Raw genomic sequence first — 10,745 nt, 5'->3', positions numbered from 1 at the left:
AACTGAAACATTTAAATGTGTCAAATATTCAAAAAACTAACAAAACAGAAAAGGGGCAAATACTTTTTAAATGCACTGTATAGGAAATCAGCTATAAATCATTTATTGGTCACTTTAACTGTTTTATTTAAATTACTCCGAATCAGTCATGCACAGAGATGACCCCTGTGGTTGGGAATGCCTCTTCTAAAAGATGATTTCTGTTTATTCTCCTTCACCTCAGCCTTGCCTGCCCTTTGACCCTTTCTCTCTAGTTCTGCTTATTCTTAGGAACCTACTTTCTGCTGTTGCCTTTTTAATCTCATTCCTCTAAACAGGACAATCAGCTAAATATTCACACTAACATAATAATATAAATATGCGACATAAAGTAAACACTACTGACAATAACCTGAATATAATGCAACAGACGATGCATTCTTTATAGGCATTCCTAGATACTATCTATGGCTGGATGAAGCGTCGATGATGGTATCCATTCTCCCTCACCCCTGACAGTTGAGCCATGTTTTGGAGCGTCCTCTGGGCAGTCCACTTAACTCCCTGAAAGGGAACCCCTTAATCTCCACTTTCTCTTTGTTTGGACTATTATCAGACCTGTCAGTCCTGCCTGCTTTATCTTCACAAGACTCATCTGCCGGCCGTTTGACGTTGGCTTAATTATATCAAAGGCCCTTATCTCTGTTTTGCCTGAGGATGCAGCCTTCCTCTGACTTGCTAGAATGGTTACAGCAGTGATAAGAAGATCACTTTTTGGGGTAAATAAATACCACTGTTTTGTGTAACAGCTTTTTTTTTTAATGTCACTGGATCAGGAAAACCTTCCTGTTGCATTTTGCTCAGCTGCCTCCCTCCCTGTGTTGTTTCTATTATGTCTTTGCATTGTTTATTAGCAGGGTGTAGTCTGAAACCCGACACAACGATATCCCATTAAGCACCACTGATTCAGTTTAGAGATAGCACTCTTTGATGGGAGCTAACCACGTCTTTTGGCAGGAGTCAGTTGAAACAGTATGCAGGAATGTCATGCGGCTTGATCTGATGAAGAGCAATTACATGGGAGGGAACTGTAGCCTTTGAGGTGGAAGCTTACCTGCCACACCCTGCAGCCTTACAAATGAGCCCCTGGACACATCCCAAAATGTGTGAGGATAGTCATTTTTCTTTGCGTTCGTTTCCAAGACATACTGTCTGACGGGATCTGACAGGCAGGGAGCACAGATGGAAGAAATGGCCAAAGGGTTAATAAAAACAGCTAATTTTCCGACAAAACAAAGCACAAAGAAAATCACAGTTTCCTCAATTACGCTTCTAATCATCCAAGTTTCTTTTCTTTATGTCTTCTCAATTCAATAAACACAACTACTTGATGTTTACATCTGTCCGTCAGACAAATTGGCATTAGTTCACACTCTATATATGACTATTTGCACATGTGTTTTTGTGTGTTAGACTGTGAGAGAGTTTGTCAGAGAAAATGTTGATGTTAATGTTTTTTTTAACCATTGCAAAAATCAGGGATCCAGTTTTGCATGTGAATCATAAGCACTGCATGCAAGGTCATGTACATGTACGTTTTCTGGAAAAATAATCATGGGAAAGACATGCAGCTTAGCTACTCTGACCAACAAAGACCCATGCCCATAGGTTAAATACAGATGTTGCAATCACAAATTGGATTTCCCATAATGCAGTCGCTGTTGCAAACGCTTAACTTTATTTGGAAGAGAAAGAGCTTCACCCATTACCAACAGGCTTCAGGCACAATTCTCTGCTCCAGGGATTAACCGCAATTTATGCTTATATTTTGTTGGCATGGTGACAGCCAAGAAAAGGAAACTTTCTAAAAGACATGGTTACAAGGCACTTATTTGATTTTGTCTTTGCTGTCACTGCAAGCATAAACAAAAGTGTTATTAAAGAGATTACTTCTTTTTTTTTCAGCGTTATCTTAATGTCCCGTTGTGTTTAGGCATGGAAAAGTAATTTGTTTTTTTTGTTTCCATTAGTTTGGAGGTCATTTTACAAAATTTGTGGATATTTGAGTTTCAAATATGATGTATTCATGCCATGGCCATACAAAGACGGTCCAGATTTAAGCATTCTGGATATGCTTGACTTGATCATTTTCCACAACGGTCTTCAGAAATGGACAGCAATTGCCCCACCAATGAAAGGAGATCCTCTTTGTAATTAAAGCCAGTAGAAAATTGGATCATTTTTTGCCTGGACAGCTTTCACATTCCAGCCTAATATGACTTTGGAAGCTTTTGAAGTTGCTGTCTTGGCAGTCCTAAATTATACCTTTCATCAGCCAATCATAAGAAAATGGCAAACTGACATCCCCAATCATGACTTAGTTTTTAGTTATAGTCCATGTAATCAGTGGGGAGTGCATGATACCCACTGACGAATCGACTGTGAATACTAGAATTAAATGTTTTTTCATTAGGACACATGTAATGTTCGACTTTTATGATCAAAATAAAACGTTTAATTGTCTACCAAAACTTCCACATATGCTATTATTGCTTTACCTCTAATTGGTTCAAATGATGACCTTGAGTCTTGCTACTTATTCTATTCTACAATCCTGTTTCCAGAAAAAAGTGGAGATTCTGTTTAACAAATATAATGATGTAATGATTTGCCAACATGTAAAATGCAGAGATATTGTATTCACGTTCTGATAGCATTAGCAAGTTTTTATGAAAAGTTGATGCAGGCCAACAGTATACTGGAAAAGTTGTGTAATGTTAAAACAAATCACCTGGTGAAAAACTCAAAAAAATTAGCGTAAGTAGCAACAGTTCAGTAACATGACTGAGTAAGAAAATAGCCTCTTATTCAGAGAAGTTGAACTAAGGATAGCCAGTGATTCACCATCCTGTGAAAGCCTGTGTTGACAAATAGTTTAACAATTTAAGAATACCTTTCTCAGTGTAAGATTTAAAAAGGGAGGTTTCTTCATTCATGGCTCAATTCAATCATGACTTCGTTTTTATATAAAGCGCATGACTTAGAAGAATCTTTTTATGAAGAAGAATGCTTTTATTGTTAAATGAAATTTTGTTTAGTAGCTCTCGGCACAGAAGAGAAGAGTATGGCACTTAGCTTTATATACAGGTTTTTTTTGCATTTTGCAAGCTTGCATTTTATATAAAACAACAGTTGCCCCAAGGTGCTTTATATTGTAAGGTAAAGACCACAATAAAACAAAAAAACTGAAAAATATTACTATCATTAAAAGATTCAGAGAATCCAGAGAAATCTCTGTATTTAAATGACGAGGCCAAAAACCTGTGAATATTTCGTGCATTAATAATATTATTTAGGCTCAGACTTAATGCAGTGGTGCAGTCTGACTGCTGAGGTGTAAAGCAGAGGTGCATTAGACCACATGGTCCTGCCTCTTTGACCCTGCAGTCTGAGATATAGAGTTTTAAGTTGTGTTTCTCATTGATTATTGCTTACAGTGTTTTGATTTCTGTGTTCTTGTTGACATTCCCAGTTTAGTTTAACTATATTTATATTCTTTGGTTTCCTTAATTTTAGTTTTACCAACTATTACCATCTAGTTTTGTTTGTTTTCCTGGAATTTCAGTTGATTCTTTTCTCACCTTTCTCACTATTTCCCCCCCGATGGTTAAGTCTCCGTTTATGTGTTTTGCCTTGTAAAGTTTTTGTCATTTCCTGTTTTATTTTGCAAATTTCTTGTTGTGCGTGCATGTTATTTACTTCCCCTGTCCCTTTGTCTTTGCTTAGTTTCAGCTGTATTTCGTCACCTTCCTGTGTCCACTTCCCTTGATTGCCTCATGCGTTTGTTTAAAGCTCCATTGTGTTTATTCTCTGTTGTGTCATGCTGTATATCGCTCATCATTCCTGGACTGCATTTCAGTTTAGCAGGATTTTGTTTTCTGCTGCCGTCTTGGGTTACAGGTCTGTTATAGGTACCCGGACCTCTTCACAGTCTGCATATCGCACTGGTAAAGGCCCCATTAATGGTCAATGACGCAGCAATTTTAAATGAAAGGGGATAGGGTTAGTGATTTATTGTCATAGATACTGGTAGTTGTCCCTAGTTAGATTACAGGGAACAAAAACCCTCTGTCTGTATTATATTATAGTAATACAATCATTTTGAAACCAACAAAAAAAAAGCAATTCTAGACTTCGAAACAATGACAGTTTGTTTAATTTATCTTTTTACTACTGACTTTCACAACTATAAAACAACACATAAAAACACATGTGACAATTTTGCTTTACCTCTTCCGTGAACACAATTATTTTCTTCCATGTTTATTGCTTGATGGTGTTGTGTTGGATGGTGGTTGCTAGGTTACAAGCAAAAGGGAACACCATGCTTTGCTACACTTCTTTGACGCAGTCCTGCCAACTGTGTTTTTCTTTTAACCAAGAAATAAATGCCTCAGGTGGGCTAAAGAAGTTCCTTGCTTTAAGCTGTAATTCTTTTTCCTCTCAGGTCAAGCCCACTTAATAGTTTCTTGCAACTTCTGCACAATTGTCCTTGTGACCTAAAACAGCTCCATGAGAGCATTTACAGAGTAGGATGCTCTTCGCTTCACTGCTTCACACCCGACAGCCAGAAGGTTTTTTTTTTTTTTTTTTTTTTTTTTTTTTTTTTTTTTTTTTAATATTTTTGGATGGACAGAAACATTAATAAATAAATATACAACTGCAATAATCATACTGTCAGTTCTCTGTCCATTTCTAAACAAACAAACAAACTAAGACAAGCAAACAAACAACACACAAAAAAAAAAAAAAAAAAAAAAAAAAAAAAAAATTACATAAATAAATAAATAAATAAAATAAATAAAACCCAGGAGAAACAAAATAATACACCGCCTCCTGGAGAACATCAGCAAAAACAAAAACGAATAAGGGTAAAACCCCCTGGTGCAAAAAAAAAAAAAAAAAAAAAAAAAAAAAAAAGACAACAACCAAAATACCAATGACACATGAAATATCCCTCTAAGAGACCATTTATCATAATGTCTAAGAGACATTGTCAATGTACCGCAAAAAGGGACCCCAGACCTGCTCAAAAATATCTTCTCTTCCCTTCATTCTATACATAACCCGTTCATATGATGCCATCCTAGACATTTGTTCGGTCCATTCCTTGAAAGAACAGGGGCTGGATGACTTCCAATGCCTAAGAATTACCCTGCAACCAGTTATAAAAGCCAGACGCATCCACAATCTCTGTTTTTTTGAGAGAATGTTATCGTCAGGTAGTAGGCCCAGGACGCATATAGCTGGAGATTTAGAAAGATTAAGTTTAAAAATATCATTCACCAAGTTGATGATCCCATCCCACAAATAATCATTTTTCCGACATGTATACAACATATGAACTAGAGTCCCGACTTCCTGCTGACATTTCCAACAAATGTCCTTATCTGCGAGCTTCAACCTGACTAATTTACTGGGTGTCCAATAGTTTCTGTGAAGCAACTTGTACTGGATAAGTTGAGACTGTGTTTCAGGTGAGCAGACATACCATGATGAGATCAGCATCTTCCAACTGTCCTCTGAGATCTGGATACCCAGATCTTTCTCCCAACACCGCCTCAATCCCCCCAAACTGGGAGCGTGTGCCTCTCTGAAGCTCCCATAAAATTTAGATGCCCTGATTCTGTTATTGTCAGGGGTTGCAAACATCTTCTGAACACTAGATGGAGGGTCTAGATTATTTTTCAAAATGGCTTTAATACAATGTCTTATTTGAAAAAACCTCCAAATTTCCCTTGGATCCAAATTGAATTCTCGTCTGATTTCTGCAAACGATTTCATGCCAGTCTGCCCAAATAGGTCCCCCATCTGATTAATACCTGTCCTAGCCCAGGCCTCCCACCAGACCGGTTTCTTACCTATTAATACTTTCTTATTATACCAAATAGAGGCTCTAGCGGTGAGATAAGGGCTGCTGTTGGTATATTGGTGAGCTCTAAGCCAGGTCTCTTGCATGAAAGACAGTACTGGATCTTTAAACGGTACTGGCCTTCCCTTCTGAGTAAGGAAGGCCTCTAAAGACGAAGGGGCCACAAGACTTTCCTCAATCCCAACCCATGATGGCTTATCAGTAGAGGAATTATGTATCTTAACTAACTGAGAGAGGGAGAAAGCATAATGATACCAGACCATCTTAGACAATGCCAACCCACCACTCTCTTTAGCAGCATATAATTTAGACCGATTGAACAATGGCTTTTTACCTGCCCACACAAAACCCTCTACACATGTATTATAAAGCTTTAGCAAATTATGTGGGACTGCTATCGGTAACATGTGAAGAAAGTACTGAAGTTTAGGGGCAATAATCATCTTCACCAAATTAATTCTGCCCAAAAGGGACAGATTTATTTTAACCCAATTCTGCAACAGCGAACGGATGTTTTGAATCACTGGGGAAATATTTACTTTCATTATGTTGTCTAAACCAGGGGTCAATTTAATCCCCAAATAAGTCAGACCCTCGGGCATCCACTTGAAATGCCATGAACTCCTCATAACAGGCGGACACAATTTAGAAATAGGCATAGCTTCAGACTTAGACCAATTTATAGTGTATCCAGAGATTACAGAGAAAGAATCAATAATTGAGGAAATTGCAGGAACGGCCTGTTCTGGGTTAGTTGAAATCAGTAAAATATCATCTGCATACAAAAAAGTTTTATGTTCTTCTTGACCCAAATCCACCCCTCTAATTTTCTTACATTCACGTAAAGCTATGGCTAAAGGCTCCAAAAACAGAGCAAAAATGAGAGGTGATAAGGGTGAACCTTGTCTAGTACCCCGACTTAACGAAAATGAGGGTGACATTATCCCATTGGTAATAACTGTAGCCATTGGATCTGTGTATACCACCTGAATCCACTGCCTAAAAAAGGGACCGAAACCAAATCTCTTCAAGGTATGAAACAGAAAAGGATACTCAACTTTATCAAAAGCTTTCTCTGCGTCCAAAGAGAAGGCAACGACAGGGTCTAGCTTAGTCCTGCTCTTCCAGAGTATATGCAATATCCTACGTAGATTATCCGCAGAGCTTCTATTTTTCACAAAACCGACCTGATCCCTATGCACCAAATACGGAAGAACTTTTTCAAGCCTAAAAGCTAATATCTTAGAAATAATTTTTTCATCCACATTAATTAATGAAATTGGGCGATAATTCCCACAATGCTGTGGGTCTTTCCCTTTTTTATGTAATAACGTGATCACTGCCGATCGCATACTAAACGGTAGTCTCCCTCTTTGAAACGCATCTTGATATACCGACAGTAGTCTTGGAGCTAGTTCGTCCACAAACACCTTATAAAAATCTGATGGAAATCCATCATTACCTGGAGATTTACCCACTCTAAGGCTGCCGATTGCCTGCTTAACTTCAATTAATGTAATCTTACCTTCTAATATACTTCTTTGATCTTCCGACAGGCTGGGAATTTTAATAGAAGAGAAGAAATCTGACAGCCTCTGTTCCTCCACCAGTCCATTAGAAGTGTACAGCTCCTGATAATATTTAGTAAAAATATCATTTATTTCTTTTTTACTAGTAGTCAACTTATTATTATTACTAGGATCAAAAATAGATGGTATAAGGTTACTAGATTTTATCTGCTTAACCCTGTGTGCCAACATTTTACCTGTTCTCTCCCCTTGTTCAAAGTACTTCTGATTTAGACAAAACATTGCATATTCCACTTTTTTCTCCAATATGCTATTCATCTCAAATTTAAATTTAATTAATTTGTTCCATAAGTCCCTCTCTGGGAGCAACATATGTTGTTTTTCAAGCTCCTTGATATCCTGTTCCAACTTCATCAGCTTATCCCTCTCAGCTTTTTTAATCAAGGAGCAATATTGAATAAGGCGCCCCCTCAAATAGGCCTTAAAAGCATCCCAGGTCATTCCAACGTCGTCAATAGAGCCCTCATTGTACAACCAAAACTCCTTTATCATTTCCCTTATACATTCGCAATGACCCTTATTCTTCAGTATTGAGTTATTCAAGCGCCACCTAGGTGACGGTTTAATATTATCAGTGTCAGTAAGAACAAGGTCAATGGGAGCATGATCCGATATAGCAATGTTACCAATAGAGGACCCAATAGTTTGACTTGCCAAAGAACGGGACACCAAAAAGTAATCTATCCTGGAGTAGGTTGAGTGAGGATGCGAAAAAAAGGTATAATCTCTTTCTTGAGGATGAAGAAGTCTCCATATATCTACTAGACTCAGTTCCTCTGACATCACGTCCACCGCAGCGTTTGTTGGGTCCTTGCTTAGTCCAGTACAAGAAGATTTATCCAATAAGACATCCCTGACCCGGTTAAAATCTCCCCCAATTACAATGTGTGTGTTACCTATAGTCCGCACCATGTTACAGACTTCATGAAAAAATTGTGGCTGAGGAGAATTAGGAGCATATATATTGACCAATGTCATTTTCCGCCCCTGTAAACATGCATCCAAAACCACCCATCTACCCTCCTGATCTGTATAATGCTTAAAGACCTGAAAATCCAAGTTTCTTCTAATCAATATGACCACCCCTCTTTTTCTAGCCGAAAATGCACTAAAATAAACTTGCGCCACCCAGTCTCTTTTAAGCTTTAATGATTCGGCCTCATCAAGATGGGTCTCCTGAATCAGGGCTATATCAGTCTTTTTCTGTTTCAGATATGTGAGGATTTTCTTCCTTTTAATAACATTATGACAACCCGCTATATTCCACGACACAATTTTACATAACTCCATAACACCATGTGAGCCGAATTATTATACAAATTTATCCAGAGGAATATCCCATTTACCCATATAACAACTCTTAGAGCCAGTAACATGAGACAACCCAATGATCCAAAAATTAGGTCTATACAGGACAGTTGGTACCATACCATCAAAACCAACAACAAAACCAAACACGAGAAAAAAAAAAAAAAAAAAAAAAAAAAAAAAAAAGAACATGAAAACATAAAAAAAAAAAAAAAAAAAACGCAGGTCCGTGGCACTCAAAAAAAATTCCCAGATGGTGTCCCTCCTTACGTCTCCCCCCCCCTCAGAAGTAAACCAACCCATAGCTTATCAAATCCTCTTAATCTACATCACCCGGAATGTTAACCAAATCCAGGCCGCTTAGAAATTGCTTAGCCTCAGCTGGGTTGGAAAACTGATGATACTGGTTATCCACTGAAAAAGTCATAACAGCCGGAAAACGAAGAGAATAGCCAATCTTGTACTGTTGCAACAAGCGGCGCACCTCATCAAACTTCCTGCGTTTTTCTTGTACCTCCTGAGCGTAATCCTGGAAAAAAAGAACTCTCATGCCTTTCCAAACGATCTGCCCCTTTTTTCTGGCAGCCGCCAGCACGGACATCTTGGCTTTATCCCGTAGGAAGCGAACAATAATGTGTCTCGGTCTGGAGTCCGCATTGGGCTTCGGAAAAGCTGGCCCCATTCGATGGATTCTATCTATTTCGTAGTAATCTCCCATCTCAATGTCCAGAGCTTCAGACAGCAGATTCTTCACGTAATCCTCAATATTACTGCCTTCGGATCCTTCTCTAATACCCGATATTCTAATATTCTGGCGCCGTGAGGAACCCTCAAGCGCCGTTACTTTTTCCTGCAGCCGCTGGTTCTGTATCTTCAAGATCTTACATATTGAGCTGGCTTTAGCCTCTTCGTCCTCCAATCGAGAAATTCTTGTCTCTGTTTCATCCACTCTCACACCCAAACTGTTCACAGCTTCCTTGAGAGACTCGATACCACCTTTCACCGCCGTCATGTCTTGTGCTACCTGCTCAAGCAGAGATCTTATAGAAGTCAGCTCGGCCGCCACACCATCTTGGGAAGGACACCTGGCATCGACTCCATCAGGTGTCTCCGCCATAGTAGTTAGTGAAGTAGCCTGAGTGTTGTGTGTTTTTCCTCGCGGCATAATCGAATCGTTGCGTAAAACGTAATGATTCTTCTGACTCCTTCCACTGAATTTACCAGGGCAGATCCCAAATAAGACAAATAACCAGCTCTAACCTATTTTTAACGAGGTTTCGGGGGAAGAGGAGTGCGCGTCTCCCACTTAAGCTGCCATCTTGGGCGGGCGTACCACGTCCGACAGCCAGAAGGTTGAAAAATTGAGTCTGCGCTGTCAGCCCAAGTCGGCGGGTTCACAAAAAAAAAAAAAAAGCCCAACATGTATCTATCTTATAGTGAGACGGGCTGCAGGTAGTATATAGTATGTTGCAATTTTCTCCTACACCAATATAACAACGTATAATTTTTGCACAACCTTTGATGACCCACAGCAAAAAACAAGCTCCTCCAGCGCGACAGCTGACCAGTTGAGGTCAATTAAAGTTGTACTCTTCTGCTGAGAGACTGCTGGCTGACCAGCGTAACCCCGAAACAATGGTAGCCATTATGCACCGTGAGGCATGTCTACTGTACAGGCACGTACGTTTGCCCCAGAACAAAACCAACCTCCTCAGAGACACTGAAAAGAAACATGAACTAATTTACGTTTTGGTGGTTTCTTCCATTCTTAACCCCGGCCAGTGGCCAAGCCCAAGAGAGACTTTGTGTATTTATAAATAGGCAAGAAAAAACCAAAAAAGCACAGCGAGAAAGGAGCACTGAACATGACCGAAACCATATGGAACTGATGGTTAGTAACTCATCTTGTGATTCAACGTAGCACGCAGAACCCACCT

General features: G+C 39.1%; 1 long non-coding RNA gene across 1 annotated transcript; it reads left to right on the top strand.

Moving 5' to 3' along the window:
* The first annotated feature begins 4,468 nt into the window (after positions 1-4,468).
* LOC145428745 (uncharacterized) lies at positions 4,469-10,255 on the top strand. Its single transcript, XR_013909058.1, has 2 exons — positions 4,469-4,613; positions 10,161-10,255. It is a non-coding gene; the product is annotated as an uncharacterized LOC145428745 (long non-coding RNA).
* Positions 10,256-10,745: the final 490 nt, after the last annotated feature.

The sequence above is a fragment of the Astatotilapia calliptera genome, chromosome 5, assembly GCF_964374335.1.
Source record: "Astatotilapia calliptera chromosome 5, fAstCal68.1, whole genome shotgun sequence".
Taxonomy (NCBI): domain Eukaryota; kingdom Metazoa; phylum Chordata; class Actinopteri; order Cichliformes; family Cichlidae; genus Astatotilapia; species Astatotilapia calliptera.
This window is presented reverse-complemented; position numbering and strand designations above follow the sequence as displayed.